Consider the following 22572-nt stretch of genomic DNA (forward strand, 5'->3'; position numbering starts at 1 on the left):
TGTGGACGACGGCGAAGCAGCTGGTAGCAGTGGCGGAGCTCGAGGTGGCCTGGATCAATGGCGATTTCTCCAGGGCTTCCGCGGCTCCGATCTTGCAATTGGCCTTGCTCCGGCGACGATCGAGGTGGCTAACGGTGCTAGGCGAAGTGGTGAAGGGTGGGGAGTGAGGTGGTGTGCTCAGTTGCTTCCAGGGAACGCTCTATTTATAGGATTGAGCAAGGGGTGCGGGGCAGTGGCAAGGTCGACCATGGCGCGGCTTCTCCGGCGGCTGGTCGAGCTAGGCGTAGTCATGGCGATGCTCTACGTGTCCTGGCGAGGCGAACGGTGGCGACAGCTTGGTCGGGGAGGGCCTGGTTGGGTCGCATTGCTTCCGCGACGGCCGCGGCGCGTACGGGAACAAGTCGTCGTCTCCGGCGCCGGCGGTCACGGGTCTGGGCTGGGCGCGTGTCTGGCGGCGTCGCGGTGTCGCTGCGGTGCTCAACGCGTTCACAGGGGGTCCAGGGCGTGCTTGAGGTAGTGGCGCGGCGCGTGTCCAGGGCGCGCTCTCGTGCGACGTCCACGGCATGCAGGGCGAGTTTGGGCGCGCGGTCTCCGGCGTGTGTCATCGTCGAGCTCGACAACGGCGATGCTAGGGTGGCGTAGGAGTGTGCGGTGGCGCTCAATGGCATGGTGGCCAGGGCGGAGAGCGAAGGAGGAGAGGGGGAGGTTATCGGGTTGGGCGACATGGCCGGCATGGCCATGTCTAGCCTTGCTCCTCCTCTCCCTAGGGTTTCTATGTTGCCACTAAGGGTGAAAGGGGGCAGGGGAACCATTTGGGGTAGTGTAGTGTAGGTTGGGTGTGTATAGAACACTATTTCAAATAGTGTCAAATAGTGCCATATTTTGCAATTTGCAAAATTCTCCAAATTTGAAAATAATTCCAAAGGTGAAAGTTTTTGAAATGTGAGTGTTGCTATTAGTTGTAAATGACCAGAGGTGATTGGAGGTGGTGGTGGAAAAATTAGAATTCAAAGATTGGCCAAAAATGGCTAAGTGGAGATTGTTGCACTTGTTAAAATGTTGCAACTTTGGATGAGCATAGCTATTGATCCAAGGTGAATTTGGCAGGGTGATCTTCATCAAAGTTGTTCACCTTGATGTTGACTTTGAAATGGTGCAAAGAGTTAGCAAGAACTGGTTTGGGAAAACTGAATGGCAGGGGCTCAAAGTGGTGATCAGACTAAATTTGGCAGATTTGACCACTATCACATGTGAGTGAGAATTGTGTTTGAATTTCATTTGAAATGTGAAACCTTGATTCCAAAAGTTGTAATAAGTGTTTAATAACATTATTCAACTAATGGTGAAGACCAAATTGGTCTAGGGTCAAAATTTATAAAAATGCCATAGGGCATAAGTGAGGGTTTTTAGGGTTTTGCAATTTATGGATTTTCATCCTCTTTGATTTATTTGGTTGGTGATCTTCATATGATCACACTAGGGTTTTAGAGCATAGCAAATACCAGTAAAAGCAAACATCATGGCATATCACTCAAATGCACAAGTCCTATGCATGGTACTATATGCAAATAGAAAAGTTTTTGTTGGTTTGAAAATTTGCTTTCTGGAATTCTCTAACTTTCTTTTTATTGAAATTTGGGGTGTTACAGCCTACCTCCTAGGCCCACCAGGGCTCCCCTCTGGCGACTCTCGGGTGTTCTGGAAGCTTCGTGGAAAAATAGGATGCTGGGCGTTGATTTCGTCCAATTCCGAGAATATTTCCTTACTAGGATTTCTGAAACCAAAAACAGCAGAAAACAGGAACTGGCCCTTCGGCATCTCGTCAATAGGTTAGTTCCGGAAAACGCATAAATATGACATAAAGTATGCATAAAACATGTAGATATCATCAATAATGTGGCATGGAACATAAGAAATTATCGATACGTCGGAGACATATCAGCATCCCCAAGCTTAGTTCCTGCTCGTCCTGAGCAGGTAAACGATAACAAAGATAATTTCTGGAGTGACATGCCGTCATAACCTTGATCATACTATTGTAAGCATATGTAATGAATGCAGCGATCAAAACAATGTAAATGACATGAGTAAACAAATGAATCATATAGCAAAGACTTTTCATGAATAGTACTTTGAAGACAAGCATCAATAAGTCTTGTATAAGAGTTAACTCATAAAGCAATAATTCAAAGTAAAGGCATTGAAGCAACACAATGGAAGATTAAGTTTCAGCGGTTGCTTTCAACTTATAACATGTATATCTCATGGATAATTGTCAATGCAAAGTAATATAACAAGTGCAATATGCAAGTATGTAGGAATTAATGCACAGTTCACACAAGTGTTTGCTTCTTGAGATGGAGAGAACTAGGTGAACTGACTCAACATAAAAGTAAAAGAATGGCCCTTCGCAGAGGGAAGCATTGATTGCTATATTTGTGCTAGAGCTTTGGTTTTGAAAACATATAGAGAGCATAAAGTAAAATTTTGAGAGGTGTTTGTTGTTGTCAACGAATGGTAGTGGGCACTCTAACCCCCTTGCCAGACAAACCTTCAAAGAGCGGCTCCCATGAATTATTTTTATTTTTGGGTGGCACTCCTTCCAACCTTGCTTTCACAAACCATGGCTAACTGAATCCTCGGGTGCCTGCCAACAATCTCATACCATGAAGGAGTGCCCTTTTATTTTAGTTTTATTATGATGACACTCCTCCCAACCTTTGCTTACACAAGCCATGGCTAACCGAATCCTTCGGGTGCCGTCCAACAATCACATACCATGGAGGAGTATCTATTTTTGTTAATTAATTTGGGACTGGGAATCCCATTGCCAGCTCTTTTTGCAAAATTATTGGATAAGCGGATGAAGCCACTAGTCCATTGGTGAAAGTTGCCCAACAAGATTGAAAGATAAACACCACATACTTCCTCATGAGCTATAAAACATTGACACAAATCAGAGGTAATAAATTTTGAATTGTTTAAAGGTAGCACTCAAGCAATTTACTTTGGAATGGCAGAGAAATACCATGTAGTAGGTAGGTATGGTGGACACAAATGGCATAGTGGTTGGCTCAAGGATTTGGATGCATGAGAAGTATTCCCTCTCGATACAAGGCTTAGGCTAGCAAGGCTATTTGAAACAAACACAAGGATGAACCAGTGCAGCAAAACTCACATAAAAGACATATTGTAAACATTATAAGACTCTACACCGTCTTCCCTGTTGTTCAAACTCTTTACTAGAAATTATCTAGACCTTAGAGAGACCAATTATGCAAACCAAATTTTAGCATGCTCTATGTATTTCTTCATTAATAGGTGCAAAGTATATGATGCAAGAGCTTAAACATGAGCACAACAATTGCCAAGTATCACATTGTTCAAGACATTATACCAATTACCACATGTAGCATTTCCCATTTCCAACCATATAACAATTAACGAAGCAGTTTCAACCTTCGCCATGAAAATTAAAAGCTAAGAACACATGTGTTCATATGAACCACCGGAGCGTGTCTCTCTCACACAAGCATTTATTCAAACAAAAATGAAAATGAAAAAAAAAGCACACAGACGCTCCAAGTAAAGTACATAAGATGTGACCGAATAAAAATATAGTTTCAAGAGAAGGAACCTGATAATTTGTCGATGAAGAAGGGGATGCCTTGGGCATCCCCAAGCTTAGATGCTTGAGTCTTCTTGAAATATGCAGGGATGAACCACCGGGGCATCCCCAAGCTTAGAGCTTTCACTCTTCTTGATCATATTGTATCATCCTCCTCTCTTGACCCTTGAAAACTTCCTCCACACCAAACTCAAATCAAACTCATTAGAGGGTTAGTGCATAATCAAAAAATCACATGTTCAGAGGTGACACAATCATTCTTAACACTTCTGGACATTGCCCAAGGCTACTGGAAGTTAATGGAACAAAGAAATCCATCCCACATAGCAAAAGAGGCAATGCGAAATAAAAGGCAGAATCTGTCAAAACAGAATAGTCCGTAAAGATGAATTTTATTGAGGCACCAGACTTGCTCAAATGAAAATGCTCAAATAGAATGAAAGTTGCGTACATATCTGAGGATCACTCACTTAAATTGGCATAATTTTCTGAGTTACCTACAGAGAATTTTGCCCAGATTCGTGACAGCAAAGAAATCTGTTTCTGCGCAGTAATCCAAATCTAGTATGAACCTTACTATCAAAGACTTTACTTGGCACAACAAAACACAAAACTAAGATAAGGAGAGGTTGCTACAGTAATAAACAACTTCCAAGACACAAATATAAAACAAAGTACTGTAGCAAAATAACACATGGGTTATCTTCCAAGAAGTTCTTTCTTTATAGCCATTAAGATGGGCTCAGCAGATTTAATGATTGGCTCGCAAGAAATAGTATTTGAAGCAAAAGAGAGCATCAAGAGGCAAATTCAAAACACACTTAAGTCTAACATGCTTCCTATGAAAAGGAATCTTGTAAATAAACACGTTCATGAAGAGCAAAGTGACAAGCATAGGAAGATAAAACAAGTTTAGCTTCAAAAATTTCAGCACATAGAGAGGCATTTTAGTAACATGAAAATTTCTACCACCATATTTTCCTCTCTCATAATAATGTCCAGTAGCATCATGAGCAAACTCAACAATATAACTATCACATAAAGCATTCTTATCATGAGTCTCATGCATAAAATTATTACTCTCCACATAAGCATAATCAATTTTATTAGTTGTAGTGGGAGCAAATTCAACAAAGTAGCTATCATCAAATATAGGAGGCATATTGTAATCATAATCAAATTTATCCTCCATAACAGGCGGTACCAAAAGACTACTATCATTATAATCATCATAAATAGGAGGCAAAGTATCATCAAAGTAAATTTCCTCCTCAATGCTTGGGGGACTAAAAAGATCATGCTCATCAAAGCCAGCTTCCCAAAGCTTAGAATTTTCCATAGCATTAGCAACAATAGTGTTCAAAGCATTCATATTAATAACATTCCCATTAGCATGCATATAAAGTTCCATGGGTTTTTTAATTCTCTCTTCAAACACATCATGTCCTAATTCAAGATAAAGTTCATAAAGATCTCTCATATTTTTGTTGTTTTCCATTATGCCTTACTAGTGTAAACAAGAAACAAAAAGATGCAATTGCAGGATCTAAAGGAAATAGCTTCGAGCACAAACACAATGGCGCCAGAAAAGTACTGTTACCTGGAACCGGAGTATGAGTGCCTTTTACCTTTCCTCCCCGGCAACGGCGCCAGAAAAGTGCTTGATGTCTACGGGAGCTTCTATTCTTGTAGACAGTGTTGGGCCTCCAAGAGCAGAGGTTTGTAGAACAGCAGCAAGTTTCCCTTAAGTGGATCACCCAAGGTTTATCGATCTCAGGGAGGAAGAGGTCAAAGATATCCCTCTCATGCAACCCTGCAACCACAAAGCAAGAAGTCTCTTGTGTCCCCAACACACCTAATAGGTGCACTAGTTCGGCGAAGAGATAGTGAAATACAGGTGGTATGAATAAGTATGAGCAGTAGCAACAGCGCCAGAAAAGTGCTTTGCCCAGGACTAGCGTGTAGTTGATGGTGGTAATATTGCAGGCAGTACAGATACAGTAAAACAGTAAACAAGCAGCGATAGCAGTATTTAGGAACAAGGCCTAGGGATCATACTTTCACTAGTGGACACTCTCAACATTGATCACATAAATAAATAGATAGATGCTAGACTCTACACCCTCTTGTTGGATGATGAACACCATTGTGTAGGATTACACGAACCCTCAATGCCGGAGTTAACAAGCTCCACAATATTCGATATTCATATTTAAATAACCTTAGAGTGCAAGATAGATCAACACAACCAAACCAAGTACTAACATAGCATGCACACTGTGACCATCACACTATGAAAGGAGGAATAGATCACATCAATACCATCATAGTAATAGTTAACTTCATAATCTACAAGAGATCACAATCATAGCATAAACCAAGTACTTCATGATGCACACACTGCCAACATTACATCATGGAGGAGGAATAGACTACTTTAATAACATCACTAGAGTAGCACATAGATGAATTGTGATACAAAACTCATATGAATCTCAATCATGTAAAGCAGCTCATGAGATCATTGTATTGAGGTACATAGGAGAGAGATTAACCACATAGCTACCGGTACAGCCCCGAGCCTCGATGGAGAACTACTCCCTCCTCATGGGAGACAACAGCGTTGACGAAGATGGCGGTGGAGATGGCAGCGGTGTCGATGGAGAAGCCTTCCGGGGGCACTTCCCCGTCCCGGCGGCGTGCCGGAACAGAGACTCCTGTCCCCCAGAACTTGGCTTCGCGATGGCGGCGGCTCTGGATGGTTTCTCGTACCGTGGCTTTTCCGTGTCGAGGTTTTAGGTCGAGGGGGCTTAAATAGGCGAAGAGGCGGCGTTAGAAGGTCAACGAGGCGGTGAGATGATAGGGCGGCGCGGCCAGGGCCTGGGCCGCGCCGGCCTACCTCCTGGGCCCACCAGGGCTCCCCTCTGGCGACTCTCGGGTGTTCTGGAAGCTTCGTGGAAAAATAGGATGCTGGGCGTTGATTTCGTCCAATTCCGAGAATATTTCCTTACTAGGATTTCTGAAACCAAAAACAGCAGAAAACAGGAACTGGCCCTTCGGCATCTCGTCAATAGGTTAGTTCCGGAAAACGCATAAATATGACATAAAGTATGCATAAAACATGTAGATATTATCAATAATGTAGCATGGAACATAAGAAATTATCGATACGTCGGAGACGTATCAGAGCCCTGCATTGACGTCGTGGTCGGGGTCCACCCTGAAATCTATGGGAATAATGGGACCGGCGTGGACCCATGGTCGGGGCATGCAACAAAGGGTGGGTGTTCGAGGTAGCGGAGGAACATGATTGGCTAGACCTTATACCGGGCCTCACACCATAGGAAGTGTGGACGGGTCATTCCCGGTTGGCACCAAGGTTAAGATCTCTTATGGGTAAAGCAACACACCTCTGCAGAGTGTAATGAACCGTGACCTGTCACTCGCTGTTCCGGGATATGGAACTGCGAACGCGGCCGGACAGGAGCTCCATGAAGTTCTAGTAAACCGGTGAAGGCTGACGGACATAGTTCTTCTAAATAAAAGCAACCTTTTGAAGAAATGGTTATGAAAACTTGCATTGGTATTAGACTTTCTGGTCTAATGCCGTAGCTAGTGCATTAAACACCTCTTTCCTATAATGAACTTGTTGAGTACGCTCGTACTCATCCCACTCTTAAATCCCCTGCTTAGATATGGAGGCATCGAAGGAGGATCTACAGTGCAACTCGAAGGCCGAGAAGTCAACAACTACTTCAAGAGACAGGAACCTATCAGAGGAGTCAGATACCACATCCAACAAGGAGAAAACCTAGATTCGCAATAGAAAGGAACTTTCTTCCTAAACCTAGCTCCTATTTAGCTAGAATCTATGCTTAGCCTTTATAGCTAGTTAAATACTCTACAAATAGAGTTCGTGATAAGACTAGACTACGAGTCGTTCTTTTGGAGTTATTTGCAGTTTTACCTCATTGTAAAGTAGGAGGCTGTGATGATCTTATGTAACAGAGTCAGTGTTGTAATTCTATAGACATGCCTTGGACCCGCATATGTTTCTGTTGTACCACTCTGAGCGATATAATACCCGTGGAACTGTGTTTCATTGGTGTTATATCAGACTTGCATACTACACCATGCAGTGGTATGCCGGGTCACCACAACAACCTCACTGTTAAGTTGGGGCAAAGTATCTTGGTTGTGTTGTGCAGGTTCCACGTTGGCGCCGGAATCCCTGGTGTTGCGCCGCACTACACTACGCCGCCATCAACCTTCAACGTGCTTCTTGACTCCTACTGGTTCGATAACCTTGGTTTCTTACTGAAGGAAAAACTTGCCGCTGTACGCATCATACCTTCCTCTTGGGGTTCCCAACGGACGTGTGCTTTACCGTCACAAACAGCAAAGCTTTTCTGGCGCCGTTGCCGGGGAGATCAAGACACGCTGCAAGGGGAGTCTCCACTTCCAATCTCTTTACTTTGTTTTTGTCTTGCTTTATTTTTATTTACTACTTTGTTTGCTGCACTATATCAAAAATACAAAAAAATTAGTTACTTGCTTTACTTTATTTATTATCTTGTTTGCATTCTCCATATTAAAAACACAAAAAAACTAGTTACTTACATTTACTTTATCTAGTTTACTTTATTTACTATTGCTAAAATGGGTACTCCTGAAAATACTAAGTTGTGTGACTTCACAAACACAAATAATAATGATTTCTTATGCACACCTATTGCTCCACCTGCTACTACAGCAGAATTCTTTGAAATTAAACCTGCTTTACTGAATCTTGTTATGAGAGAGCAATTTTCTGGTGTTAGTTCTGATGATGCTGCTGCCCATCTTAATAATTTTGTTGAACTATGTGAAATGCAAAAGTATAAGGATGTAGATGGTGATATTATAAAATTAAAATTGTTTCCTTTCTCATTAAGAGGAAGAGCTAAAGATTGGTTGTTATCTTTGCCTATGAATAGTATTGATTCATGGACTAAATGTAAGGATGCTTTCATTGGTAGATATTATCCTCCTGCTAAAATTATATCTTTGAGAAGTAGCATAATGAATTTTAAGCAATTGGATAATGAGCATGTTGCCCAAGCATGGGAAAGAATGAAATCTTTGGTTAAAAATTGCCCAACCCATGGACTGACTACTTGGATGATCATCCAAACCTTTTATGCAGGACTGAATTTTTCTTCACGGAACCTATTGGATTCAGCTACTGGAGGTACCTTTATGTCCATCACTCTAGGCGCCGCAACAAAGCTTCTTGATAATATGATGGTTAATTACTCTGAATGGCACACGGAAAGAGCTCCACAAGGTAAGAAGGTAAATTCTGTTTAAGAAACCTCCTCCTTGAGTGATAAGATTGACGCTATTATGTCTATGCTTGTGAATGGTAGGACAAATGTTGATCCTAATAATGTTCCATTATCTTCATTGGTTGCTCAAGAAGAACATGTTGATGTGAACTTCATTAAAAATAATAATTTCAACAACAATGCTTATCGGAATAATTCTAGTAACAACTATAGGCCATATCCTTATAATAATGGTAATGGTTATGGTAATTCTTATGGGAATTCTTACAACAATAATAGGAATACACCTCCTGGATTTGAAGCCATGCTTAAAGAATTTATTAGTACACAAACTGCTTTTAACAAATCTGTTGAAGAAAATCTTGGGAAAATTGATATACTTGCTTCTAAAGTTGATAGTCTTGCTGCTGATGTTGATCTTTTGAAATTGAAAGTTATTCCTAATGAAGATAAAGATATTAAGTCATTTGCTACAGCAAACGCCATCCAAGTTAGAATTAATGAGAATATAATATTGATGGCCGAATTGCGTGCTAGGTGGGAAAAAGAAGAAAATGCTAAAGAAGATAATATAGCTAAAGTTTGGACTATTACCACCACTAGTAACACTAATGCTCCACATGTTGCTACACCTCCTACTATCAATGGTAAAATAATTGGTGTTGGCAATGTTTCTACTTCTAATGCAAAGCCTGCAAAACTGCCGGAACCTGCTAAAACTGCTAAAACTGCCTATGATAAAACTGCTGAAATTTTTTCTAATGTTGGGGACAATGATCCCATTACTGTAGATCATAATGGTTTAGATTTTGATGATTGCCACATCTTTGAAGTTATAAATTTATTACAAAAACTTGCTAAAAGTCCTAATGCTAATGCTATAAATTTGGCCTTTACAAAACATATTAGAAATGCTCTCATAAAAGCTAGAGAAGAGAAATTAGAACGTGAAACTTCTATTCCTAGGAAGTTAGAGGATGGTTGGGAGCCCATCATTAAGATGAAGGTCAATGACTTTGATTGTAATGCTTTATGTGATCTTGGTGCAAGTATTTCCGTTATGCCCAGAAAAATCTATAACATGCTTGACTTGCCACCATTGAAAAATTGTTATTTGGATGTTAATCTTGCTGATAACTCTACAAAGAAATCTTTGGGGAGAGTTGATAATGTTTGCATTACGGTTAACAATAACCTTGTCCCTGTTGATTTTGTTGTCTTGGATATTGAATGCAATGCATCTTGTCCCATTATATTGGGAAGACTTTTTCTTCGAACTGTTGGTGCTATTATTGATATGAAGGAAGGTAATATTAAATATCAATTTCCTCTCAAGAAAGTTATGGAACACTTCCCTAGAAAGAGAATGAAGTTACCTTTTTATTCTATCATTAGAACAAATTATGATGTTGATGCTTCATCTCTTGATGTTACTTGATACACACTTTCTGCGCCTAGCTGAAAGACGTTAAACAAAAGCGCTTATGGGAGACAACCCATGATTTTACTACAGTACTTTGTTTTATATTTGAGTCTTGGAAGTTGTTACTACTGTAGCAACCTCTCCTTATCTTAATTTTGTTGCATTGTTGTGCCAAGTAAAGTCTTTGATAGTAAGGTTCATACTAGATTTGGATTGCTGCGCAGAAACAGATTTCTTGCTGTCACGAATTTGAGCAGTAGTCTCTGTAGGTAACTCAGAAAATTCTGCCATTTTACGTGAGTGATACTCAGATATGTACGCAACTTTCATTCAATTTGAGCTTTTTCATTTGAGCAAGTCTGGTGCCTCTAAAAAATTCGTCTTTACGGACTGTTCTGTTTTGACAGATTCTGCCTTTTATTTCGCATTGACTCTTTTGCTATGTTGGATGGATTTCTTTATTCCATTAACTTTCAGTAGCTTTGTGCAATGTCCAGAAGTGTTAAGAATGATTATGTCACCTCTGAACATGTGAATTTTGATTATGCACTAACCCTCTAATGAGTTGTTTTGAGTTTGGTGTGGAGGAAGTTTTCAAGGATCAAGAGAGGAGGATGATACAATATGATCAAGGAGAGTGAAAGCTCTAAGCTTGGGGATGCCCCGGTGGTTCATCCCTGCATATTTCAAGAAGACTCAAGCATCTAAGCTTGGGTATGCCCAAGGCATCCCCTTCTTCATCGACAACATTATCAGGTTCCTCTAGTGAAACTATATTTTTATTCCATCACATCTTATGTGCTTTACTTGGAGCGTCTGTATGTTTTTATTTTTGTTTTGTTTGAATAAGTTGGATCCTAGCATTCATTGTGTGGGAGAGAGACACGCTCCGCTGTTGCATATGGACAAATATGTCCTTAGCTTTACTCATAGTGTTCATGGCGAAGGTTGAAACTGCTTCGTTAAATTGTTATATGGTTGGAAACGGGAAATGCTACATGTGGCAATTGGTATAATATCTTGAATAATGTGATACTTGGCAATTGTTGTGCTCATGTTTAAGCTCTTGCATCATATACTTTGCACCTACTAATGAAGAAATACATAGAGCTTGCTAAAATTTGGTTTGCATGATTGGTCTCTCTAAGGTCTAGATATTTTCTAGTAAGGGTCGAACAACAAGGAAGACGGTGTAGAGTCTTATAATGCTTGCAATATGTCTTTTATGTGAGTTTTGCTGTACCGGTTCATACTTGTGTTTGTTTCAAATAGCCTTGCTAGCCTAAGCCTTGTATTGAGAGGGAATACTTCTCATGCATCCAAAATCCTTGAGCCGAACACTATGCCATTTGTGTCCACCATACCTACCTACTACATGGTATTTCTCCACCATTCCAAAGTAAATTGCTTGAGTGCTATCTTTAAACAATTCAAAAGTTATTACCTCTTATTTGTGTCAATGTTTTATAGCTCATGAGGAAGTATGTGGTGTTTATCTTTCAATCTTGTTGGGCAACTTTCACCAATGGACTAGTGGCTTCATCCGCTTATCCAATAATTTTGCAAAAAGAGCTGGCAAAGGGATTCCCAGTCCCAAATTAATTAACCTTCATAATTTTACAAAAAATAGACACTCCTCCATGGTATGTGATTGTTGGACGGCACCCGAGGATTCAGTTAGCCATGGCTTGAGAAAGCAAAGGTGGGGAGGAGTGTCATCTAAATAAAACTAAAAAGGCACTCCTTCATGGTATGAGATTGTTGGCAGGCACCCGAGGATTCGGTTAGCCATGGTTTGTGAAAGCAAAGGTTGGAAGGAGTGCCACCCAAAAATAAAATTTTCATGGGAGCCGCTCTTTGAAAGTCTGTCTGGCAAGGGGGTTAGAGTGCCCACTACCATTCGTTGACAACAACAAACACCTCTCAAAACTTTACTTTTATGCTCTCTTTATGTTTTCAAAATAAAAGCTCTAGCACAAATATAGTAATCGATGCTTCCCTCTGCGAAGGGCCTTTCTTCTACTTTTATGTTGAGTCAGTTTACCTACTTCCTTCTGTCTTAGAAGCAAACCCTTGTGTTAACTGTGCATTGATTCCTACATACTTGCATATTGCACTTATTATATTACTTTGCATTGACAACTATCCATGGGATATACATGTTACAAGTTGAAAGCAACCGCTGAAACTTAATCTTCCTTTGTGTTGCTTCAATGCCTTTACTTTGAATTTATTGCTTTATGAGTTAACTCTTATGCAAAACTTATTGATGCTTGTCTTGAAAGTACTATTCATGAAAAGTTTTTGTTATATGATTCAATTGTTTACTCATTGTCTTTACCATTGCTTCGAATCGCTGCATTCATTACATGTGCTTACAATAGTATTGATCAAGATTATGATAGCATGTCACTTCAGAAATTATCTTTGTTATCGTTTACCTACTCGGGACGAGTAGGAACTAAGCTTGGGGGTGCTTGATACGTCTCAAACGTATCTATAATTTCTTATGTTCCATGCTACTTTATTGATGATACTCACATGTTTTATACATACTTTATGTCATATTTATGCATTTTCCGGCACTAACCTATTAACGAGATGCCGAAGAGCCAGTTGCTGTTTTCTGCTGTTTTTGGTTTCAGAAATCCTAGTAAGGAAATATTCTCGGAATTGGACGAAATCAACGCCCAAGATCTTATTTTTCCACGAAGCTTCCAGAAGTCCGAAAGGGAAACGAAGTGGGGCGACGAGGCGGCCACACAACAGGGCGGCGCGGCCCAGGTGCTGGTCGCGCTGCCCTAGCGTGTGGGCCCCTCGTGGCACCCCCTGACCTACCTCTTCGCCTACATAAGCCTTCGTCGAGAATAGTTCCAGGACCGAGAGCCACGATACGGAAAACCTTACAGAGACGCCGCCGCCAATCCCATCTCGGGGGATTCAGGAGATCGCCTCCTGAATGGATCGTAGCGAACAAGAGGGGGGTGAATGGCGCTACGGCAAGTTTTAGTCTTTTTCAAGTTTTATGCAACAGAAGGTAAAGGTGTGACTTTTAGCAATGGGGGTGATCCTACAATGAATATCGGACGAGTGCAACAAGTAAAGGAATCAACAAGATAACGAGAGTAAGGAGCGAGACAACCGGGGGGGCGCGAGGCGAGTCGAGGTTCGTTTCCCGCAGTTCCTTCCACTAAAGGAAGTACGTCTGCGTTGAGGAGGTGCTAGTCTCACACAAGAGACTAGGCGGCCACACCACGAAGGAAGGCCTCACCCTCTTCCTCGAGAGAGCTCCACGGAGGTGCTCTCCCTCTTCCACTAAGGCACCGGTCGAGGCGGTGATTCCTTCACAAGGTTGGGGCGAGCTCCACACACAAGGATGATCCCAACACCCTATGGATCTAGTGCATCACCAAGCTAGACTCCATAGCTGCACATCTCCAATGCTCCACCATAGAAACCCATCACCAATGCTCCACCATAGGAACTCTTCCAATGCTCCACCAAAGGAACTCTCCAATGCTCCACCAAAGGAACTCTCCAATGCTCCACCAAAGGAACTCTCCAATGCTCCACCAAAGGAACTCTTCTCAAAGATCCACCAAAGGAACCCTACCACCAAGATCCACTAAGGAATAGCTAGTATTTGTGAAATCTCTCTTGGTAGAACTATAGATCGGGGTCTCCTCCACCTATCCTCAAAGTTAGGGCAAGATTGGTTGGAGGGGGAAGGAGATCCTCAAGGATTAAGCTCAGCAATAATGGAGGAGAGAGAGGGGGAAGAGATAAAATCGTGTTGGGGAAGAAGGGGCCCTTAAATAGGCTCCTCCAAATCCAACCGTTATGTCCAGATTTGGCCTAAGCGGTAATACCGCTTTGGGGTAAGCGGTACTACCGCTCTGAGTTTGAATTCGATCCAGATCTGGTCAAAGGACGCAGAGCGGTACTACCGCACGAGGTACCGCTCGAGGTACCGCAATAGGGTCCAGACCTTACTGGATCCAGAGTGGTACCAGGGCGGTACGACCGTAACTCGGTTACGGTACCTAAGCGGTACCTCGAGCGGTACTACCGCTCCAGGTACTGCAGAGGTACCGCAGCGTGTTTCTGGAGGGCAAGTCAGTACAGACTCAGAGCGGTACTGATAGCGGTACCTATAGGGGTAGCGGTACTACCGCTACAGGTACCGGTAGTACCGGCCTGGCTAAATCTGGTTTTCTTCCCTTTTTCTCTCCAACATGTTACCTCGCTAAACACACACAAAACCAGAAAACCTATCAACTACGCTTCAGTCTTCCGTTCTTGACGCGTCCAGCGAGGTCACCGTGCTCTTGCAAATCTAACAATGATACTCAAGGCACACGGTGAGATTACTCAAGTGTTGTCATCAAACACACAAAACTTGGGGTGTGAATTTTGCTCTTACAATCTCCCCCTTTTTGGTGTTTGATGACAACACAAGAGTTGACAATAACATATGATATTATGATGAGAACATTAGATTTGCAAAAACTTGACGGCTCTTCTTGCTTGCTACTCAAACTCAATAGCTTGGCCTTGGTGATCTCAAGAGCGGCAATTTCTTCTTCATGGTTGCAACATGAGGTCTTCTCTTTGAACAAGCGGTAGTACTCATCCAAGGCTTCTTCTTGAAGAGCATTGACTTCCAAGAGGAGAGCATTGTGCCTCCTCAAGGAAGTAACTTGATCCACAAGCTCATCATAGGAAGAATCGGGGTCTTCATCATCTTTTGCTTTGTTGGCTTCCTCGAGCGAGAGCATCTTCTTCTTGAGGTCACCAACCAACTCAAGAGCATGGTCTCGATCCTTGGTGAGACGTGAAACAATAGCTTCATTCTTGTCTTCAAGAACAATGACACTAGCTTCAAGAGACATGCGAAGATTCCGTTCATCATCAAGCTCCTCCCACTAGTAGGAAAAGGCTCATCAGTGGCGCACCAAAAATCAATTCTGTGGCGCATGGGCGGTGCGCCACAGAATTCTCGCCAAAAAATAAGGTTTCTGTAGCGCATCGGCCCATGCGCCACAGAAAGTCTTATTTCTGTGGCGCACCGGCGGTGGTGCGCCACAGAATTTTTTTTTGAAATTCAAAAAAAATGGCGGCCAGATCTAGATCTGGGGCCGCCGAATTTTTTTAATTTTTTATTAAATTTCGCTGGAAGGTAGCCGAAGGTGGGTGGGTGGGTGGGTGAAGGAGGAGGACGGCCGGAGGAGGAGGACGGCCGGAGGAGGAGGAGGTTGTGGTGGTGGTGGTTGTGGTGGTGGTGGTGGTGATGGAGGAGGAGGTGGTGGTGGTGGTGGTGAAGGAAGTGGTGGAGGAAGAGGAGGTGGTGTTGGAGGAAGAGGAGGTGGTGGAGGAAGAGGAGGAGGTGGTCGCCGGAGGGAGGAGGAGAAGGTCGTTGTCGCCGGAGTAGGAGGAGGAGGAGGAGGAGAAGGTCGTCATCGCCGGAGTAGGTCGCCGGAGTAGGATGAGGAGAAGGTCGTCGTCGCCAGAGTAGGTCGCCGGAGGAGGAGGAGGAGGAGGAGGTCGCCGGAGTAGTCGCCGGTGGTGGTGGTGGTGGTGGTGGTGGTGGTGGTGGTGGTGGAGGAGGAGGAGGAGGAGGAGGAGGAGGAGGAGGAGAAGTGAGGAGAAGTGGAGGAGTAGTGAGGAGAAGTGGAGAAGAAGTGGAGGAGAAGTGGAGAAGTGAGGAGAAGTGGAGGAGTAGTGAGGAGAAGTGGAGGAGAAGTGGAGGAGGGCAGAACGGGCACGGGCACTAGGTGCGCCACAGAATTTTTTGGACGTTAATTCTGTGGCGCACGGGCACTAGGTGCGCCACAGAATTTTTTTTCTTTTTTTGTATTTTGCAGCAAAAAAACTTTAACTGGCCGTAACTTTTTACTCTTTTCGAATTTGGAGATTCTAAAAATTGTCCAAACGGGCAAGCCAGAAATCCAGTTTGATGATTTTCCCACGCAATTTTGCAAAAAAAGTCGAAATTATTGTTTGTTAATTCTCAGTGGTAAAAGATGACATAATACATGGGCATCTTGAAGGAATTTATTTTTTGAAATTTTTATCTATTTTTCTTATTTTGTAAAGAGGTAAAAAAGGCGATCCACGGGGGGGGGGGGGGGGGTGGGGGGTGTGGAGTTGCGTGGGGAGTCAAAAAAAGTTCTGTGGCGCATGGAACTCATGTGCGCCACAGAAATGTGTAGTTTCTGTGGCGCAGGATCCGACGTGCGCCACAGAAGTCTTAATTCAGTGGCGCACCAGAACCAGTGCGCCACAGAATGTCTTATTTCTGTGGCGCACGTGATCCCGTGTGCCACAGAAATAGTGAAACCAATGATTGGGGCTGGCCCCACCAAATTTCTGTGGCGCATTGATCCATGGTGCGCCACAAAATTAAGCTATTTCCGTGGCGCACCGTGCCTGGTGCGCCACAAAATAACTTTTTGTGGCGCATTTTTTGTGGTGCGCCACAGAATTAAGCTCCGCCTATAAGGGTTTTCCTACTAGTGTCCTTGAGATTGGCAAGCTCAAAGGCCGCTTCCCTTTCCAACTTCTCCCTCTTCTCGATAAGATCTTGTGCCGCACCAAGTTGGGCTAAGAGAGCCCCAACATGAATCTTGGTGTCCCCCTTCATGTTAGTGAGAAAAGAATCCAATGAATCCAAACCCATAATCTCACGTTTAACGGTGAGACTAGTGGCATCATCAATATATGAGGCATTAGTCGAAGATGATGGTTTGGAAAGGGATTTTACCTCCGTGGATACCTTTGCCATGAGGCACCGTGCATTGTCGGTGACGAGGTTCTCATTTGGAGAGTCGAAGAGGGAGGTAGAGGGAGTGGAAATGGCGATGGCGGCCACTCCCTCTCCTTCCTTGTTGGAGCGCTTGTCCTCATGCTCTCCATCTTCATCGGAGGAGTACTCTTCTCGAATGATGAAGGCTTTAGGCTTCTTGTTGGAGGAGACCTTGTCGTCATCGGACCTTGGGGAGAACTTGGAGAATCCTTTGGAGAGTGGCTTGTACCTATCCTTTGGGATAAGCCTTCCACCATGATCTTCTCTTCTCTCAAACATACAATCCGCGACAAAATGATTCTTATCACCGCAATTGTAGCATGTTCTTCCCTTTGTCCCTTCTCTTGGGCTCTTGGAGGGTCTTCTTGGAGAATCACGTGATCTTCTTGGTCTTGTGTTTCGGGACATGTTTCCATCCCAAAACTTCTTGGCGGCGAGAGCCATGTGTTCATGGTAGTTGAGCTTGAGATCATCCGAACCCCACTCAACGGGATCCTCATCACTTTCACTAGCTTCATGCACCTTCATCTTCAATGCAAGGTTTGGCTTGCGGGAGTTGTGGGCGCGAGCAACAAGATCCTCCGCATTCTTCTTGGAGATGTCCAAAGCGATGACTTCGCTAAGGACTTCATCGGATGTCATAGAACGGAAGGAGGCGTTTTGGCGGATGGCCGTCAACTTCGCTTCCTCATAAGGGAGGAGAGCGTTGTAGAACTTGCGCTTGATCCAATGGTCATCCACGAACGTTGCTCCAAGATCTTGCATTTGCACGGCAAGAGCGATGAGGCGTCGATACATCTCTTCGGGGGTCTCTCCTTCAATCATGACGAAGTTGTCGTCCATGTTGTTCACTTCATCAAAATGAGAGCTTTGGATGCTTGCATTTCCGAGGAAGAGCTTCTCAAGTTTGTCCCATGCTTCCTTGGCGGTCTTGAGCGAGCGGATATGAGCGCGGTCCTTGGGGGTGATGGCCATGTGAATCATGTTGATGGCGGTGGCGTTGAGTTGGTCATCCACCACATCTCTTCTTGTCGATTTCTTGGGATCTCGTGGTGAATAACCCTCCTCAATGATACGCCAAAGCTCGGTAGAAGCGCTGCGCACATGAGAACGCATTAAGAATTGCCAATTCTCAAAGTTGTTTGACTCGAGTAACGGTGGTGAACCATGCGACAAGATATGCGGCATCGGTATCGGAACATTGATGGTGTAATCATTTGGTGGTGGCACCGCATGATAACTCCCTTGACGTTCCTCAACCGGTGTGTCATCATCCTTCCCTTTTGTTGAAGTGCCGGTATCCCCAAGCCCTTCCTTTTGTGGATCTTTTGTCGCTTCCGCGACAAAATCAACAAGAGGAAGGGTGTTGATCGCCGTCCTCATCCTTGGTGATGTCCATGAACGCCGGCATCTCCCACGTCCAACTTGGTGTTGGTGTCTCCAAACACTATGTCGGTGGAGGAGGAGAAACGGCAAAGGATGCCGCAGGAGACTGGTCCCTGCTGCTTGTGACGGTAAAGCACACGTCCGTTGGGAACCCCAAGAGGAAGGTATGATGAGTACAGCGGCAAGTTTTTCCCTCAGTAAGAAACCAAGGTTATCGAACCAGTAGGAGTCAAGAAGCACGTTGAAGGTTGATGGCGGCGGAGTGTAGTGCGGCGCAACACCAGGGATTCCGGCGCCAACGTGGAACCTGCACAACACAACCAAGATACTTTGCCCCAACTTAACAGTGAGGTTGTCAATCTCACCGGCTTGCTGTGACAAAGGATTAGATGTATACTGTGGATGATGATGTTTGCAGAAAACAGTAGAACGAGTATTGCAGTAGATTGTATTCGATGTAAAGAATGGACCGGGGTCCACAGTTCACTAGTGGTGTCTCTCCCATAAGATAAATAGCATGTTGGGTGAACAAATTACAGTTGGGCAATTGACAAATAAAGAGGGCATGACCATGCACATACATGTTATGATGAGTAGTGTGAGATTTAATTGGGCATTACGACAAAGTACATAGACCGCTATCCAGTATGCATCTATGCCTAAAAAGTCCACCTTCAGGTTATCATCCGAACCCCCTCCAGTATTAAGTTGCAAACAACAGACAATTGCATTAAGTATGGTGCGTAATGTAATCAACAAATACATCCTTAGACATAGCATTGATGTTGTATCCCTAGTGGCAACAGCACATCCACAACCTTAGAACTTTCATCACTTTGTCCTGCATTTAATGGAGGCATGAACCCACTATCGAGCATAAATACTCCCTCTTGGAGTTACAAGTAACGACTTGGCCAGAGCCTCTACTAATAACGGAGAGCATGCAAGATCATAAACAACACATAGATAGATTGATAATCAACATAGCATAGTATTCCATATTCATCGGATCCCAACAAACACAACATGTAGCATTACAAATAGATGATCTTGATCATGTTAGGCAGCTCACAAGATCCAACAATGATAGCACAATTAGGAGAAGACGACCATCTAACTACTGCTATGGACCCATAGTCTAGGGGTGAACTACTCACACATCACTCCGGAGGCGACCATGGCGGTGAAGAGTCCTCCGGGAGATGATTCCCCTCTCCGGCAGGGTGCCGAAGGTGTAAGAGCAAAATTCACACCCCAAGTTTTGTGTGTTTGATGACAACACTTGAGTAATCTCACCGTGTGCCTTGAGTATCATTGTTAGATTTGCAAGAGCACGGTGACCTCGCCGGACGCGTCAAGAACGGAAGATTGAAGCGTAGTTGATAGGTTTTCTGGTTTTGTGTGTGTTTAGCGAGGTAACATGTTGGAGAGAAAAAGGGAAGAAAACCAGATTTAGCCAGGCCGGTACTACCGGTACCTGTAGCGGTAGTACCGCTACCCCTATAGGTACCGCTGTCAGTACCGCTCTGAGTCTGTACTGAGTTGCCCTCCAGAAACACGCTGCGGTACCTCTGCAGTACCTGGAGCGGTAGTACCGCTCACGAGCGGTAGTACCGCTCGAGGTACCGCTTAGGTACCGTAACCGAGTTACGGTCGTACCGCCCTGGTACCGCCCTGGTACCGCTCTGGATCCAGTAAGGTCTGGACCCTATTGCAGTACCTCGAGCGGTACCTCGTGCGGTAGTACCGCTCTGCGTCCTTTGACCAGATCTGGATCGAATTCGAACTCAGAGCGGTAGTACCGCTTACCCCAAAGCGGTAGTACCGCTTAGGCCAAATCTGGACATAACGGTTGGATTTGGAGGAGCCTATTTAAGGGCCCCTTCTTCCCCAACACGATTTTATCTCTTCCCCCTCTCTCTCCTCCATTGTTGCTGAGCTTAATCCTTGAGGATCTCCTTCCCCCTCCAACCAATCTTGCCCTAACTTTGAGGATAGGTGGAGGAGACCCCGATCTATAGTTCTACCAAGAGAGATTTCACAATTACTAGCTATTCCTTAGTGGATCTTGGTGGTAGGGTTCCTTTGGTGGATCTTGGAGAAGAGTTCCTTTGGTGGAGCATTGGAGAGTTCCTTTGGTGGAGCATTGGAGAGTTCCTTTGGTGGAGCATTGGAAGAGTTCCTATGGTGGAGCATTGGTGATGGGTTTCTATGGTGGAGCATTGGAGATGTGCAGCTATGGAGTCTAGCTTGGTGATGTACTAGATCCATAGGGTGTTGGGAGCATCCTTGTGTGTGGAGCTCGCCCCAACCTTGTGAAGGAATCACCGCCTCGACCGTTGCCTTAGTGGAAGAGGGAGAGCACCTCCGTGGAGCTCTCTCGAGGAAGAGGGTGAGGCCTTCCTTCGTGGTGTGGCCGCCTAGTCTCTTGTGTGAGACTAGCAAATCCTCAACGCAGACGTACTTCCTTTAGTGGAAGGAACTGCGGGAAACAAACCTCGACTCGCCTCGCGCCCCCCCGGTTGTCTCGCTCCTTACTCTCGTTATCTTGTTGATTCCTTTACTTGTTGCACTCGTCCGATATTCATTGTAGGATCACCCCCATTGCTAAAAGTCACACCTTTACCTTCCGTTGCATAAAACTTGAAAAAGACTAAAACTTGCCGTAGCGCCATTCACCCCCCCTCTTGTTCGCTACGATCCATTCAAGTGGTATCAGAGCAAGGTTTTCTTGCTCGGGCTTTACCGCCTAAGAAATGGCCGAACAAGAGGCGGACAAGAATGGGTCACCTTCCCTAGTGCCACCCGCTCCATCATCGCCCATCGATTCCACGACGGCTACGTTGGATGACCTCAAGAAATTGGAGTCATCAATCGTTGCCCAAATGAAGGCGATGATGGAGTTGGTGGTACAAAAACCAAACCCTCCTCCAAAAGCAAGTGCCGAGGATCCACCACCAAAAGCTAATAGAGTAGGCTAGAGTTCAGCCCGTTTTAGTTGATTGTTTTTGCATTTCAAACTATTTAAATTATGTTTTCTATCAATGAAATTGGTCCCAAAATAAAAGGCGAGCCGCCAGGGCAAGCCCCAACCCAAACGGATAAGAGGCGCTACGACTGACTTTTTTTTTTACCAAGCGACTATGGGACAAAACCTCCACAACATTTTATTAAAACTCCACCACTTTACAAAAGTTCTAAGATGTATACAATCATAAAACGAAGAAAGACAGAATAAAGATTACAACATATTTTCAATTCAAGATTTGAAAATTTCAGTATACTTGCCCTTGACCTTATGTACAAGGTGGCCTCACGAGTGAAACTTCTGGCCGATCTTGTGTTCATGAACAACCATAAACAGATTAAAGAATGTATATTTAATAATCCAAAATTCCTTAGGCGACCTGGCCGGTTGGATGTCAAATATGCTGGATGGTCCATTTGCGAAATTTGCCCCGTGAATGCGTCTTCGCGGACGCGTCACAGACGCCTGACTGACAGTGGACGCGTGGCCGCATCGCTTCCGCGACTACGCGTGCTGCAGCTTTCTCCACCAATGACACCTCATCTTCAAAGGACGCACCAGGTCCGGTGTGCGGCGGTTGGCCTTCTGCGCCATCATCAGTGACACACGTCCACACTCAGCCTTAACAGGGCACCGACAACATCTTGCTATCGCCCAGACCTCTCGATCTGGCCACGTTTGCACCCAACACACAAATAGCCACAGTGCGTCGCTTGCAAGGCCATGGCAAGAAGAGGAATGACTACGAAGCATGATCGTCGCTGACGAAGGAAGAGAAACCGCAGATGTTGTATGAGAACCGGCAATCGTGCCAGGGTTGAAACGATGTGCACCTGGAGAACGCGCTGCTAGCGCGGTGGTAGCGAAAGGCAGTGGCCTAGCTACCCGTCCTGGGTTCGATCCCTGCTGGGACGAATTTTGGGATGTCTCACCAGGAACACTGTTCCACAATAAAATCCCCTCCACACATATGTG

This window comes from Lolium perenne, chromosome 1, assembly GCF_019359855.2.
Source record: "Lolium perenne isolate Kyuss_39 chromosome 1, Kyuss_2.0, whole genome shotgun sequence".
NCBI lineage: Eukaryota > Viridiplantae > Streptophyta > Magnoliopsida > Poales > Poaceae > Lolium > Lolium perenne.